Raw genomic sequence first — 16,456 nt, 5'->3', positions numbered from 1 at the left:
AAGCAGGTGAACACAGCTGTGCTGCTGGACTTCCTGGCTGAGGGTGAAGGAAACCCCTCCCCAAAGTGGCAAGGTCCGATCTGGGGCCTGGAATCCCTGGGCCCTCAACCCTCGCAGCTGAGAGCAGACTTTAGGAAGGTTCACCCAGCCCCTGGAACAGGGAGGACCTGGAGTCAGACTCCTCAAAAGAGGCAAAAAGCCCCCCAAAGGCCCCTGGAGTCCATCAGGCCCTCCAGCTCAGGGACTGAGAATGGCCCAAACATCTGTTGAGGCCTGGGGCCAAGGGTCATGCTGGATCTCCTTACCCCACCCCATCCCACCCCAGGAGTACAGGAAGCTGCAGATGCTGACAGCCCCGCTCCACAGACACCAAGAAAGGAGCCCCCAGACTAAAGGCAGGGGGCCCAATCAGGAAGTCCCCCCACCCACTCACACAGCCTCCCTGCCAGGAGACCACCACCTGCTGCTCACACGACCTCCTGGGCCACCCTCTCTATTGCAGGGTGGTTCTGCCAGTGGGAGTCCCCAGACATCACTCCTCATGCCTGCTTCCTGTGTGTATGTGTGCACGTGCGTGCCGTAGGACCCACTGCCATCCAAAGAAGGGGTGTTTCAAGGTGACCCCGGGGAACCTTGGAGTTGAGCGCTGCCTCCCAGGCGTGTATGCCCTGTTCTCCTCCACAGCCCCACTTGTCCTCAGAATCTTCTGGCACAAAGTCTGGCTACAGCAGGCACAGTGCATGTTAATCAACAGCCAGCGAATCCGAACTGGAATGTAAGGGAAGGGGTTTAATTCAGCAAATATCCACCAATGCCTTTGTTCTGGTTTGCTATTGCTGCTGGAATGCAAAACACCAGAAATGGATTGGCTTTTATAAAGGGGGTTTATTTGGTTACATAGTTACAGTCTTAAGGCCATAACGTGTCCAAGGTAAGGCATCAACAGTAGGGTACCTTCACTGGAGAAAGGCTATTGGCACCCAGAAAACCTCTGTTAGCTGGGCAGGCATGTGGCTGGCATCTCCTGATCCTGGGTTGTGTTCCAGCTCTTCTCTCAGCTCCTGTACATTCTTCAAGATGTTGCTCTTGGGGCATTTGTCCTTGCTTAGCTTCTCTGGAGCAAAAGTCTGCTTTCAAAGCCATCTCCAAAATGTCTCTGTAAGCTGCAGCTCTGAGGTCTTTCTGTTTGTGAGCCCCTTTATGAGACTCCAGTGAACTAATCAAGGCCCATGCTGAATGGGTGGGGCAAAATCTCCACGGAAATATTCAATCAAGAGGTCACACCCTCATCAAAAAGATTAATTAATCTGCACCCACAAGATTGTATCAAAGAACATGGCTTTTTCTGGGGGAAATAATATATACAAACCGGCACAGCTTTCTTCAAGGGTTTTAAGCAGGAGACTCACATGGTCAGGTTTGCATTTGAGAAAACACCTCTGGACACAGTGTGAAGAAGGAAAGGGGTGTGTAAAGATTGGAGAAAGGGAGACCATGGGGAGGCTCTACAATAGCCACACAATCAATGACCAGGCCTGCACCAGGGGAGTGGCCGAGGAAGGGAATTGAGCTCTGTTTGGGAGGTAGAATAGCCCGGCCGTGGTTGCTACCACATGGTGACTGGCTGGAAATGGGTGGTGTGGGAGGGGTTGGAGCTGAGGGTGAACCCCAGGTTTCTGGCTTGGGCAGCTGCATGTACAGAGGTATCTTGGATGAGGCCAGAGAAAGTTTGAGGGGTGGGAGGATTGATGAGCTACAGGCTTGGATGTATTGTGTTGGTGGCGCCCGTGGACACTCCAGAGAGAGATGTCCAGAGGCAGTTGGAGCCTTGGGTCTGGAGCTCAGGCAAACGGTCTGGAAAGGACGGCTAGATCTGGAGTCCTCCTTGGCGCGGGAACGGTAACTGAGGCGTGGGGGTGCGTGATCTCCCCAGGAAGTATGTGTGTGTGTGGTGGGAGGAGGGCATGTAAGACCAGGGCAAAGGCCCAACTTGTAAGGATTTTCCAGAGGAAGAGGAGGCAGGAGGAAGCAGGAAGAAGACACCTAGAAGAGTGGGCATCCCAGAAGCCCAAGAAGGAGGGATCTGAGAAGAGGCCAGCAGGGAATCACTGCTGTGAGCCCCTCACTCCAGCCAGTCTCCCCAACCCCCAGCCCGGGGCAGCCCATTCTCTCCCATCTGTCCCCAAGCCCAGGTTCTGCCTCCCCTACTTCCCTAAAGCCAAAGCATTCCCTGAGCCAGGCTTTGTGGATGGGGGAGTGGGGGAGGCGGATGAGCAGGAAGGACATCGGCTGACCAACAGGAGAAAAACACACCTCCCGGGTCAAAGTCCCAAGCTTCAGAGCAAAACAATTTGTTCCGGAACAGGGGGAAAAAGAGTGGACGCTTGGCTTTCAGGTTGGTCCCTGCCCCTGGGGGGCCCTGACCCAGCTGGGTCGGGAGGTCAGCTCCCCAGCTGTACAGACACAGGCCTGGGTCCCATGGTAACGAGGTGCCCCCCACTGCTGGCCTGGCTTGGGCCCAGCGTTTGGCCTCAGGCCTCAGCAGCCCCACAGGGCTGGACCCCGTGTCCTCATTTCCGAGCAACAGGTCCCGCAGCTCCCTCCTGTTCCCAGCCTCAGCTCTGCCACCCCAACCCATCAGGCCCCCTTGGCCAGGCTCGCCATTGAGCTAGACCTTGTGAGATTCCTCCTTAGAAAAGCCAAAGTGGGCCTGGACGGTTTCCAGGGGTCTCCTCCTCCCCACCCGGCCCTGCCTGCCATCCCATTTGGTGCCAGCAGGTGGCAGTGTCCTGCTCCAATCCCAGGCTGGTTGGGGCAGGCAGAGCGCCAGTTGGCCTCTGAAGATTCTGTGACTTCCCCTCCCCCCAGCCCCCGACTCCCGCCCCCTTCCAGGGGTGGCTTGGAGAAAGGTAGGGTGGATCCTGATGTAGAAACAGTTAATGACAGTGCACACGGCATGCTCAGAAAGCACAGACACCTAAACTGTTAAGAGCTTATTCTGGAGGAGGTGCTGCTGAGAAAAGTTCGGTGGACTGTCGAATTTAGCAGAAAGACAACAGAGAGCTCAGCCAGAGGAAAATCAGGGAGACATGCAAGGAGGGAACTGCAAGCACATAAGGTTTTTGTTTTTTTTTTTTCCATTCATTCTTATATTTATCTTGTAGACATCTTTGCTGCAAGCCTGAGAGCTCCTGGAAACCTTGTTTTCTTCATTCAAACAGATCCTGCTGAAACTCTTTGGTGGCTTCTTATCATTCTTAAAATAAAATCCAACTTCTTAGCATGGGCTTGACAGTCCTCCTCTCCAGCCTCGCCCGGCTCCCGATGCCTCCTGCCACTTCCAAGCTCCTTCCCACATCCCTGCCTCCACACTTGCTCTTCCCGGATCACCCTTCCACTCCTGTTTGCTTGGTTGACTCTAACATATCTTCCAGGTCTTGTCTTCATTGTCACTTTCTTCAAGAGACCTTCCTTGACCTCCCTCCTCTGCCATCTGAAGTCCATCCCCTCAAAGAGTGTCTCTCATAGCACACTGCTCGTTTCTTCATAGCCATCATCACAAATTGCAGTTATACATTGATTTGTGTGTTTACTCACTTAATCTCTCTCTCCAGAAGGAAGGCATCGCGGCTGTCTCATCCCTGTATCCCCTGGCACCTAGTGTTGAGCACAGTGCCTGGGCACACTCTCAACAAACATCTTACAAAATAAAATCTCTGTATATCCAGTATATCTCTGGCTCGGCAGAAAGCAGAAGCTCAGAGAATGATATTTGAGTGAATAAAACATTTTAGCTCTAGTTGGGTCCTTGTCTCTCTCTCCCTTTTAGCTGTGGGGTAGGGATTGGGTCTGAGCCATCTCTTTGTGCAGAAGGGAAGACACACTCACCAGTCCTCTGAGTTCTGGGATGGGTGTATCCAGGAGAGTGAGCTCCCCACCCCTAGAGGTGTGCAAGTGGAGGCCGAGGACCAGGTCATCAAAAGGTTAGTCTGCAGAAGAAGTTCCAGCCCTTCCAGCTCTGGAAGCCTGTGCTTCTGTGATTCCACAAACAGAATATGATTGATTATATTTTTATGTTTTAAAAAGGTTCTTACGATGAATCAAAGACCAAATTTAAGAGCCAGAACTATAAAACTCTTAGAAGAAAATTCATGGAAGCATTTTCAGGACCTCATGTCAAGCAACAGTTTTTTAAACATTACTCCCAAGGCAGAAGCCACAAAAGGAAAAATAGATAAATGGAACGTCATCAAAAGTAAAAACTTTCGTGCAGCAATGCACTTTATTATGAAAGGAAAAAGACAACCTACACAATGGGAGAAAACATTAGGAAACCATATATCTAATAAAGATTTAATATCCAGAATATATAAAGAAATCCTTTTATTCAATAACAAAGAGACAAACAACCCATTTAAAAATGGGTAAAAGACATGAATAGGCATTTCTCGAAAGAAGATACACAATGGCTAAAAAGCACATGAAAAGATGCTTAACATCACTAGCCATTAGAGAAATGTAAACCAAAACCACAGTGAGATACCATTTCACACCTGCGAGAATGACTATTTACAAAACTGAAAATTACAGGTGTTGGAGAGGATTTGGAGAAATAGGAATGCTCAGTCGTTGGTGAATGTAAAAATGGTGCAGCACTGTGGAAGACAGTTTGATAGTTTCTCAGAAGTTAAGTATAGAATTACCATGTGGCCTGGCAATCCCACTTCTAAGTATGTACCCAAAAGAATTGAAAGCAGGGACTCAAACAGATATTTGTAAACTGGTGTTCATAGTGGCATTATTTACAATTGCCAAATGATGGAAGCAACCCGAGTGTCCATCAGCTGATGAATGGATAACAGAATGTGGTATATGCATACAATGGAATATTATTCAGTCATAAAAAGGAATGAAGACTCAATACATGCAACAACAACCTGGATGAACCTTGAAGACATCATGTTGAGTGAAATAAGCCAGATATAAAAGAACAAATATTGTATGATCTCACTGGTATGAAATAATCAGAAAAAGCAAACTCAAGGAGTCAGAACCTAGAATACAGGTTACCAAGGGACCGGGTAGGGGTAGGGAATAGGGAATTAATGCTTAAAATGTACAGTTTCTATTTGGGGTGATGGAGAAGTTTTGAAGTTTTGGTAATAGATGGTGGTGATGGTAGCACAGCACAGCAAATGTAATTAACACCACGAAATTATATATTTGAATGTGGTTACAAAGGGAAATTTTAGGTTGTGTGTATGTTGCTAGAATAAATTTTAAAAAAATCCATGGAACTGTACAACACAAGTAGTGAACCCTAAGTTAAACCATGGACCATAGTTAATAGTACAATTATAAAAAGAGGCTTTCATATATTGTAACAAATGTACCACACCAATGCCAGGTGTTAATAATAGGGAGGTATTTGGGAGTCCTGTATTTTATGCATGATTTTTCTGTAAACCCACAACTTCTCCAAAAAAAAAAAAGAGTTTTGAGGACAAAGCCTTGGTTAGAAGCCGTGGTGAGTCCCTCTCCTCTCTGACTTGAGAATTTCATTCACCTGCCTCCTTTCACTTAACGATCCCTTCATAAAGCCCAGGGTAGAATGTGCTATCCTTGAACTTGGAAGGGGAAAACATTACATCTGCTTTCCACTAACCTCTAAGTGAAATTTACCATTTCCTTCCATCAAGAATGAAGGTAACAAACCACAGTCCCTCTGTGACATTTTCATGTCAAAACCATAATGAGATACCATTTCACACCCGCGAGAATGACTACTATTAACATCAACGTGATGTCTTCAAGGTTCATCCAGGTTGCTGTTGCTTTAAATCCTGGAAATATCATTTCTGCTCATCATTATAACATCATAATAGTCATTGGACCCTCCACTAGATCTTATTTTTGAATACATTATAAAGTTGTACATAAGTTACTATATTGCAAACTTACTATTTTTATTATTTTGATAACTGTATTTCAATACAATTTATTTCCTTTGCAATGCTGTATGCATTTTATTTTACGTATTTAAAAGCATTACTCCGAGAAGAAGACCATGGGCTTCACCAGACTGCCCAAGAGTTCCATGGCTCAAAATGGGTCAAGTCCTGACTCACCAGAGGCCTGAGACAGGTCTGCTGAAAGCAACGCCCTGTAACCTCGGGTCAGACTGGGAGAAAGGCCGGCAGCTCTATGGACAGAATTAGCGCAGGCTTAGAGCCGAGGGCTGTGGTCTGATTGCATAGGTGCTCATCCCCACAGGGCGCCCCAAGGCCTGGGTGCTGGAAGGGGCAGAAAGCACCAGCTCGGAGTCAGCCAAGCCAGGGAATGTGTTGGCTGTGACTCCTGGGTCCTAGGAGACCCCACTGGGCCGGTAAGATTTTTGGCCAGGAACCCCCAGTGGGTAGGATAAATCACCCCTTCCTGCTGCCCACTCATCCAGCCAAGAACCAAAGAGCTGGCCCAGTACCAGGAGCCCAGGCTGCTAGCAGAGGTCCCAAGGCCAAATCTTTGCCCAGTGATTCCAGCACAGCCTTGGTCCCCCACCCAGAGCTCCAGGCCAGCAGGGGAACAGAGCTGGGGCTTCAGGTTTCTAGGATCACAGTCCCTCCTGGCCTACAGAATCATCCTGAGCCGAGCCATCTACCATGGGACTTGCCCTTGGGAAGACTATTACTGCAAAGGAGAGGCTAGGCCTGCTTACAATTGCGCCTAAGTGTCTCTCCCTGAGTGCCTTTTGGTTGCTCAGATGTGGCCCTCTCTCTCTAGCTAAGCCAACTTGGCAGGTGAAATCACTGCCCTCCCCTACTATGTGGGATCAGACACCCAGGGGTGTGAATCTCCCTGGCAATGTGGAATATGACTCCCGGGGAGGAATCTGGACTTGGCATCATGGCATAGAGAACATCTTCTTGACCAAAAGAGGGATGTGAAACGAAATGAAATAATTTTCAGTGGCTGAGAGATTCCAAAAGGAGCCAAGAGGTCACTCTGGTGGGCACTCTTGTGTACAATATAGATAACCCTTTTTGGGTTCTGGTGAATTGGAATAGCTAGCAGTAAATACCTGAAACTATCAAACTACAACCCAGAACCCTTGAATCTTGAAGACGAGTGTATAACACTGTAGCTTATGAGGGGTGACAATGTGATTGGGAAAGCCATATGGACCACACTCCCCTTTGTCCAGTGTGTTGATGGATGAGTAGAAAAACGGGGGCAAAAAAAAAAAAAACTGAATGAAAAGTGGGGTGGGATGGGGGGGATGATTTGGGTGTTCTTTTTTACTCTTATTCAGATTCTTTATGACGTAAGGAAGGTGTTCAGAAATAGATTGGGATGATGAATGCATGACTATATGATGGTGCTGTGAACGGTTGATTGTACACCATGGATGATTGTATGGTATGTGAATGTATTTCAATAAAACTGAATTTAATTAAAAAAAAAGAATCATTCTGAATAGCAGGATCTTGTTCTTTATTATTCATCTGGGGAAACTGACCCCAAAAGGGAAAGTCACCAACTGGAGGTCACACAGTAAGTTAGTAGGAGAGATGGGGCTGAACCCTGGCATCCCGTTGTCTAGCTCATGGCTCAGTCCCTCTGACAAGCACCTACTTGTTGGTCAGTTTCCCAAATAGCATTCTGGATTTCTTTCATTGATTCATTCAACATATTTAGTGCCTACTGCAGGACTAGGAATACAACTGTGAACAAGACAGAGCTTATATTACACGATTGTCAAATTACAGTTGCACTAAATGCTTCAAAGGAGACACACAGGTGCTAAGAGTATATAAATGAGGTCACAATCTAGTCTAGGGAGTCAGGAAAATGTAGTATTAAACTTAAGATTCATTTATTCATTCAACAAATATTTATTGACCAGACACCATTCAAGGTGCTAGAGATACAACCATGAACAAAATAAAGTCCCTGCCCTTGTGGAGCTTACATTCCAAAGGAAGAAGCCAGGAAACAGATTAGACAAATAGATGATTGATGATGATGGTGATGATGATGATGAAGATGAAGAGAGAGAGATAGAGATGGAGATGGAGTTGGAGGTGGAGAGAGAGAGAGGCGGATAGCAATATGGGAAAGACAAGGTAAGATTAGGAGATTGCAGGTGCTAGTAGACAGGGGTGTGCTAGTAGCAAGTAGGCTGTGGACGGAATCTAGGAGAGAAATGGTGGTGGCATGGAGAGTCATGGGAAGATTGAAGAGGAATTTAAAGATTTTGGCTGGCGGGTTGAGGCAACTGCTTGCATGCAGCAGAGAGGGACTAGGGGAGACTTGAGGGTGGCATCTAGTTCTCTGACTTGGACAACTGTCTGGATGTTGGTGTTATTTTTTAAACTAGAGAGTACGAGAAGAACAGCAGGTTGCAGGTGAGGAGAGCATTTATTCATTCGTTCAACAAACCTTTACTAAATGCATGCCCTGTGCTCCTCATAGTTCTAAGCACTGTGGCTACACAGCCCTGCCCTCAAGGAGCATGTGTGTTAATGGATGAGACAACGAGCCACTGACATTGAGCTCCAGTGCAGATGAGTTGAGTCTGCAGGGCCTGGGGGACCTGTTAGGGCACAGCTCCATGTGTGGTCTCGTGTTCTGGGGGGCAGTCTGGCCTGGGAATAGAGGCTTAGAATTCAACCGCTTACGGGTGACGACTGAGACCTTGGACATAAATGATGCAACCCAGGATGCAGAAGGATGAAAAGTTGGGCTAGGATCCTGCCAAACTCATGGGAAAATGAAGAAGTAACACAGATAGCTTTTTATACTGCTTATGATAATATTGCAAGCATCAACCATGCTTCAGGTTTCAGTGAATTTGGAATCCGGCATTTAGTTAACATTTCATCTTAACTAAAACTATTTGCTCCCCTTGTTATCAATTTTGCTATTGGTCTATAAAATATTTGAAGAAGCTGGAGTTTTCAGCCTGAGAAGGAGCAGCCTCAGAGGTCTGTTTTCAGATTATCTTCGGAGTTGTCCCAGATCAGAAAAAATGTGCTGGGAATGATGAGAGCCGTCGAAGGAGACTGGATTTGGTTCAGCAAGAGAAAGACCTGTCTCGCAGAGCTGTCTAGTGATGGCAAAGACAACTCTGAAAGGTGGTGAGCTCTCCATCACTAGAGGTGTGGAAGCAGGAGCTGTGAGCTTGTAGAGGGAGGTAGTGCACAGCAAGGGGCAGAAGAGGGGTGAATGGACTCGATGCGGGAGTCTCTGGGGCCCAGGAAGGTGAGCTGAGGGTTAAGAGCCTCAACCACTGTTAGCTGTGTGACCTGAGGCAAGTGTCTTCACTTCTCTGAGCCTCCTTTCCCAGTAATATTCCACTGCATTTGTCAGAGGTCAATACATCTGAATGTCTTGTAGCAATGGATACTTGGTAAATGTTAGGAGCAGCCAAATCTGCACAGGGTGTCAAGTGTTTGAGCCACACAGCCCTGCCCCAAACCAATCCTTTTTTCAGAACAGACAGCCCCAGCAGGAGGTGAGAAGTGTTACAGGCACATTCTGCCAGCCACGTGTTCTTTTTCTCAGTCTTGAAGGAGCCACAGCCAAACCATCTGACCATTTCACACTTGGAGCTTTTGTCTGAAATGGTCAGATTTTAATCAGGGAGGGCCAGGGAGGACTCTCAGAAAGAGGCAATATTTGAGTTAAAAATGGGTAGGAATTAACCAATGATATCTGAAACTATGATGCTGTAACTCATTACATTTTTTGAAATTTCCTATATAACTACTTGTTAAATCATACTTTGAAAGATATTTTCTATCTGTATATATGTGTTCCAGTTTGCTGATGCTGCCATTTTGCAAAACACCGGAAATGGATTGGCTTTTATAAAGGGGGTTTATTTAGTTACAAAGTTACAATCTTAAGGCCATAAAGTGTCCAAGGTAAGGCATCTACCATGGAGGGCCTTCACTGAAGGATGGCCTTTGGTGTCCAGAAAACCTCTGTTAGCTGGGAAGGCACGTGGCAGGTGTCCGCTTGCTCCCACATTGCGTTTCAAAATGGCATTCTCCAAAATGTTGCTCTTGGGGCGTTTTGTCCCCTCTTAGCTGCAGCTCCTCTTCAAAATATCATTCTCAGTTGCTCTGAGGTCCTTCAGTCTGTGAATTCCTTTATAGACTCCAGTGATCCAATTAGCACCCACCCTGAATGGGCGGGGTAACACCTCCATGGAAATTATCCAATCAAACATTTCACTCACAGCTGATTGAGTCACATCTCCATGGAAACGTCCAATCAAAAGTTTCCAGCCTAATCAACCCTAATACATTTTCTGCCCCCACAAGATTGCATCAAATATAGTGGCATTTTGGAGGCCGTAATACATCCAAACTGGCACAATATGTTACATTTCACAATAAGGAAATAACTGAAACTGTGGAACTGTAACCCATAACATTCTTTGAAATTTGCTCACTAACTACTTGTTAGATTGCACCTGGAAAGTTATCACTTTATGTATCTATGTTATATTCTACAACAAAAAAAATTTGATTAAAAAAAATTAACCAATGACGATATTACCGAATTTACAGACGAAATAATATCATGCTTGGGATTTGCTCAAGAATAATCCATTGTGGATAAGGGTGTAGATGAAACAAGATTCCCTACAGGTTGGCAATTGTTCATGCTGGTGATGGATTCAAGGTGTTCATCCTCTCTACTTTCATATGTGTTTGAAAATGTCCATAATAGAAACTACAAGAAAATTTAAAAATATGCTGAATGTTAACTGTTAACTGTCATTTAGCCCCTTCCAAAGATATTTGAAAGCTAAAGGTAAGTGACTTAAAGGTGAAAGAAGAAAAAAAAAAAAAGGAAAGAAGGAAAGGAGGGTGGAAAGGAGGGAGGGAGGGAGGAAGGAAGGAAGGATCTGTGAAGCACAAAAGAAGAAATTACAATAAAGTGTGGGATGGGTTAAAGAGCTTGAGCTCTGAAACGAGACCAGGTGGAATCCTGGTTCTGCTTTGCACTGGCGGTATGACTTGAATGAGCCCCTCAGTTTACTCATCTGCACAATGGGATGGTAATAGCACCTTCCACCCAGGTTTGATGAAAGGAGAAGTGAGATGGTGCATGTAAGGTACATGGCACCAGTAACTGCTCACTGAATGGCAGCTAATGACAGAGCCCTGTCTCCTGGTTCATATAACATTCAAACCCCGATGTCTCCCAAAAGTACATTTCCAGCCCAGACTCCTCCCCTGACAGGTGTCTCAAAAATAAAATATCAAAACAGAGCTCCTGAGCTCCCTCGACTGAAAACCTGCTCTTCCCACAGACTTTCCCTCTCAGCAGATGGCAATCCCTCATTCTAGCTGTTCAGGTGAAAGACCTCAGAGTTGCTCTTTACTTCTCTCTTTTTCTCTCTCTTTCCACATCAGATCCATCCGTAAATCCTGTTGGCTCTTTCTAAATGTATCCAGAGATACATTTATACCCACCTTACCATCGCCATTGCTATACTCTGTCCAAGCCCCCATCACATCTCACCAGGCTGATTGCAATAACTTCCTGCCTGGTTTCCCCATGTTCACCATTCGATCTATTCTCAACATGGCAGCCAGGGTAATTCTTTCGAAAAGTTGAAATTTAAGTCCAATCATGTCTTTTACCTACTCAAAATCTTCCGATGGCTTTTCATCTCACCCAAAGTAAAAGCTGACGTCCTCACAGTGGCTGAGGAATGCCTTCTCCTCTCCTCCCCTCTCCAGCCGCACTGGCCTCCTTGCTGTTCTTTGGCCATGCCAGGCCTGCTTGGGCCACAGGGCCTTTGCACGATCTGTTCTCTCAGCCTGTTAGTCTTTTTCTCCAGACAGTTGTATGACTTGCTGCCTCATCTCCTTCAGGTCTGTACTCAGGTGTCAGCTCATCAGTGAGGCCCTCTCGCCCTTTCTAAAATTGCAACCTCCCTTAAAACACATGAACACACTCCCCACTCATTTTCCCAGTTTCATTTTTCTCCTTAGACTTATCCCCATCTGACTCACTATTTCACTTAATTCATCTTGTTTGTTACCTATCTCTCCACCCAGAAGATATGGGATTTATCTTCCCATAAGGGAAATATTTTGCTCATTGCCCTATCCCCAGGACTAAGAACAGTGCCTGGCATATGTTAGATGCTCAATAAATAGTGGTTACATTTTTAAATGACAGGCCAAGGGGCTGATATTGGAGAAGTGAACCCTACCCAGAGTCTCTTCCAATCACACAAGCAGGTGCCTACCTCTCCCCCCAGCCTGCCGTTGGTTCCACACACAGGAATACCAGGCACAGATACCAGATGCAAGTGCATTATGCAAACCCTTTCCTACGGGAATGGGGAAGGAACTTCTGGGGTGAAGAGTCCCAGCCCTGACCAGCTCACAGACAAATAGGGGAGACGAAGCCAGGACTCAAACATGGGCAGATGGTGAGCAGCACCCAAATATGGGGCTCTGCGAGTTGAGAAATAGGAGAGACTTCAGTCTAAGGGGGGAACAAGCAGAGGCATCATCTAAGATAAAGTTTAGTACCCAGAACTGTTACTGGTGCTGGTAGACTGCAGTGAGGGCATTGCAGGTATAGCAAAGGCTAAAAGTGGGGAAGTAGGAGAAATGGATGCAGAGGCACTTAGGGAGCTCACAGGACCCTTAAGAGAGGACAGAGCAGGGGGATGGAGGAGAGAGAAGAGGGCGAGAATTTTTCATTCTGATCTTGGACCAGCATGGTTTTTGAGGATGCCCCCTGGAAAACACAGGGGCAGTCTCAGGACCATGCTTGTGCCCCCTTTCCCCTCTGGATCTCTGTCCACGCCCCTCAGAGCCTGGGGAGCCATCAAAGTGAGTGATGGCAGGCTAATCATGGCCACTTGGGTCTGAGAAGGGCCCCTTTTCTCTATCTCTGAGGACCCTCCAGCAAGGACAAGTGCAGGACAAAAGCAGAGCCCCCCTCCTAACCAGCGCCTGCTCTCATTAGCATCACAGAGACAGCCTGCTGCCAGGCTCCCTGCCTCCCAGCTGCAGCCAGGCCGCTGGACCCACCAGCCCGGCTTTGGCTGAACCCCAGATGAGCAGATGTGGGCCCTGGAGGGGACTGTGGCCAACCACCCACCCACCCACAAAATCAAGCCAGGTGACCACCACCCTGTCAGCCCCTTTGGCTTCTCCTTACATCGTCCCGTAGGAGCTGCTGCAGCCGCCAGAAAGTCCAATGAAGGTGGAGAATCCTAGAATTACAGAATCGGCAACTCCTGGGGTGATAGAAACCGAGGTTCTTAGAGACCTCAAATTTTCCCTATGATTAGACATGCAGAGTAGAATCTTAGCAGCACAGACCAGGGCAATCTGAGCGGATTGGCCCCCTGGTTTAGGCTGCTGCATTAGAGTGTGCCATTGCCAAACAATAAAACTGTGGACTTAGGATCCTGCAAGACTTTGCCTCTCAGCATGCTATAGCAGGTAGCACATCAGAGCCAAGAGGTCCCCAGGAGGTCCTGGGGAGAGATTGGCTGGGGGTTTGGGGATGGGAGTGTCTGTCTGTCTGGATCCCACCTATTCAGGGGCAATGGAGAGGGGGCGTGAGAGTGATGGGGAAGCCTGATAGTACATTGAACACAGCGGCTCCCAGGGGGCTGCTGGAGCAAGAGGGGCGGGAGTGCTGAGGGAAGGAGCCATGGCCAGCCTGTGTGGGAACAGCCAGAGGGCAGCAGGCCCAGCCCCCTGAGATCCCACAGAGCCTGGGACCCAGGAACACCACAGGTCTCAGGCTGCAGAGGGTGAGCTGGGAAGGGCTGAGGACCCTGGGCTCCTGGGTCTCAGCTGGCTGAGCTGTCACCAGGCACGGGATGGGAAAGGGTTTTCCACCCTGGTCCCATAGCTCCTTTGAGTCTCAAAATGGTAGGGGTCTTGGGGACCTTAGGCATAGGATGGCAAGGGGGTGGGGTCTGGGCTGGGGGAGGTGATGTTATCTTTAGATCACCATCTGCATAACTGAGACTGAGTCAGGAAGCATTCTGTGTCCCCCAAAGCAGGGCACTCCCTAAAAAACATATAACCAAACCTCCTCCCTGCTTGGCGAGAGGATGGGAAGGTGGGCTTCTCTGGGTTCTCTTCAGAGTCATCTGATCCTAATGGTCTGGGACTGTGTGAAATCTGTAGTGATCACAGCAGTGTTCTGAGGATTCACCTGCTTTGGGTGGGGCAGCTGCCTCTCAAAACAGCCGGGGTTAGAATCCCAGCTCGGCTTCTTTCTTAACAGCGTGACCTTGGGCAAATTACTTACCCTCTCTGAGCTCAGTGTTTATCATCTGTAACACGGAAGTAACCATCCTCTCACGTTGGGTTCTCGTGAGGGACCACAGATGGAAAGCACAGCTGTTGGACATAAACGGCAGAGCACCAGGCGCAGGTGAGCTAATCTCTGGTGACCCACGTCCTCCTTCTGTGCTCTCCAGGTCTGGCGTCTGGAGGCCCTCAGCCTCGCTCTCACAAAACCTACTCTTCACAAGGGATCCGGATAGAATCTGGTCTTCCCGGGTCCGTCCCTTGGGGAATGGCATTTTAATGGGTCAAAGCTTTAAGCTAATGGTGGGACAGGGGTTGGGAAAGTGTGTTGGGAAAACATAGAAAGACAAATGTATTGGAAAAACAAAAGAGGTGACTTGGGCTTGGTTGCAGAGGGTGATTCTGGGCTCTCCTGAGCATCCTGCTCTCAAGTTCTGGTGTCCTGGAATAACAGCCTTACTCCTCTCAACGATATCCAAGTCTCCCTCTGATTCTGTGGAAGAAAGAAGCCCACCTTCCCATTCTCACCAAGCAAGCTTGTTGTGTGAGGCTGTGGAGGACAGGCTCTGGGACTCCCCCCGGCCTCCCGGCCTCCACTCTGGCCCCTCCACATTGGCTGCCAAATTAATTCATAAGACACAGATCTGACCTGTTCCTACCTGCTCACAACCCTTAGAGGCTCCCCATTACCCTCCTGGCACTCAAGTCCCTTGGCGGTCTGGCCCAAGACCTCTCAGCCCCATGTCCCTCACCACATACCACATCAGCCACACAGATTTCAAAGCATATCTGCTTTGCCCAATATGGTAGCTACTAGCCACATGCGGTGATTGACACTTGAATTAAGATTGAATAAAATTAAAAATTCAGTTCCTCGGTTGCACTAGCCACATTTCAAGTGCTCGATAGTAACACGTGGCTGGCAACTACCATATTGGACGGCGCAGAGAACACTTCCATCATCCCAAAATGTTCTACTGGACAGCGCTGACTGAAAGGGTGGAGAAAGCAGCAGTTTGGAATTCTGGAGACCTGGGTTCTAGCTGCAGCTTGGCTCCTAGCTCACACGGAGTTTAGAGAAGTCCCGTTGCCTCGCTGAGCCTCGGTTCCCCATCCGCGCAGCCTATCCCACATGCTGTGCAAGGCCAAGCACAGTCAGTGCTTGATGAGGGCCTTTTGATTGGCGCTTTCACCCACTGCCCTGGATGAGCTGTCATCATCAGGCCCATGCAAACCTGGGGAAGCAGACGGGCAGGTGAAGCTGATGTGGAAACTGAGGGACCCAGCTGCCCACTCCCCAGGCCCCCACAGCTCCAGAAATAACCCAGAGTCCAAAGCCTATCCAAGCAACCTTCCCTGGGTTTCAGTTTTTCAGACAGTTGTCTCCCCAGCCAGCAAAGTCATAGCCAGGGAGGCAGGCCCTGGAGAGGGCGTGGCTGTGGCATCTCTCTCCATAGGCATGAGCAGGCCCGAGTGAAGCCTGACAATCCCTAACTCGTCCCTCCTGAACCCGGAGAGAGGCCCAGGCAGGGCCTTGGAGCAAAAACAGCTTCAGGGGCTGGCCCAAAGGGGAGGGGAGAGTGGAGAGTGGGGGGTCAGAAATGCACTATCAGCACTGCCCGTCCGCCCTGCTTCCTCTCTTCAAACAGATCACATCCTGTTATTGTGTGGACAGAGAAGGCCGGGAGATGGGGAGGAAGGCAGGGCTCGGACCACGTGAGTGGGGAGAGGCGGGGAGAGTAAGGAGGAGCCAGAGGGAACGTCCTGGTGGGCATCGTGGTGGTGGGCATTGTCCCAGTGGACATCGGGTAGCTCCAGCAGCCCCGCCCTGTCTGACCCCACGTTGCCTGGGCAGGAACAGGGGACCCACGGGGGAGCACCAGCACCCCTGGAGCAGCTTGTATCTGCCATCGAGAGAACACGCTGGGGCTCAGGACAGGCCATACCTCCCTGCAAAGGCACCTGGAAGAGAAGAACAGGCACCTCCTCCAGGAAGCCTCCTCCAGCCCCGCCTCAGACTCCTACAAGTCAACAAACGTTTACTCTAAGCCTCCACTGCCAGAGCCAGGTCTCCCACAGCCGCTGGGCCTCTTTCCCACTCAGGGCACTCACGTCCAAGGTTGTAATGTGCTGTGCCCTTTCCC

This window comes from Choloepus didactylus, chromosome 2 (assembly GCF_015220235.1).
Source record: "Choloepus didactylus isolate mChoDid1 chromosome 2, mChoDid1.pri, whole genome shotgun sequence".
NCBI classification, from domain to species: Eukaryota; Metazoa; Chordata; class Mammalia; order Pilosa; family Megalonychidae; genus Choloepus; species Choloepus didactylus.
This window is presented reverse-complemented; position numbering follows the sequence as displayed.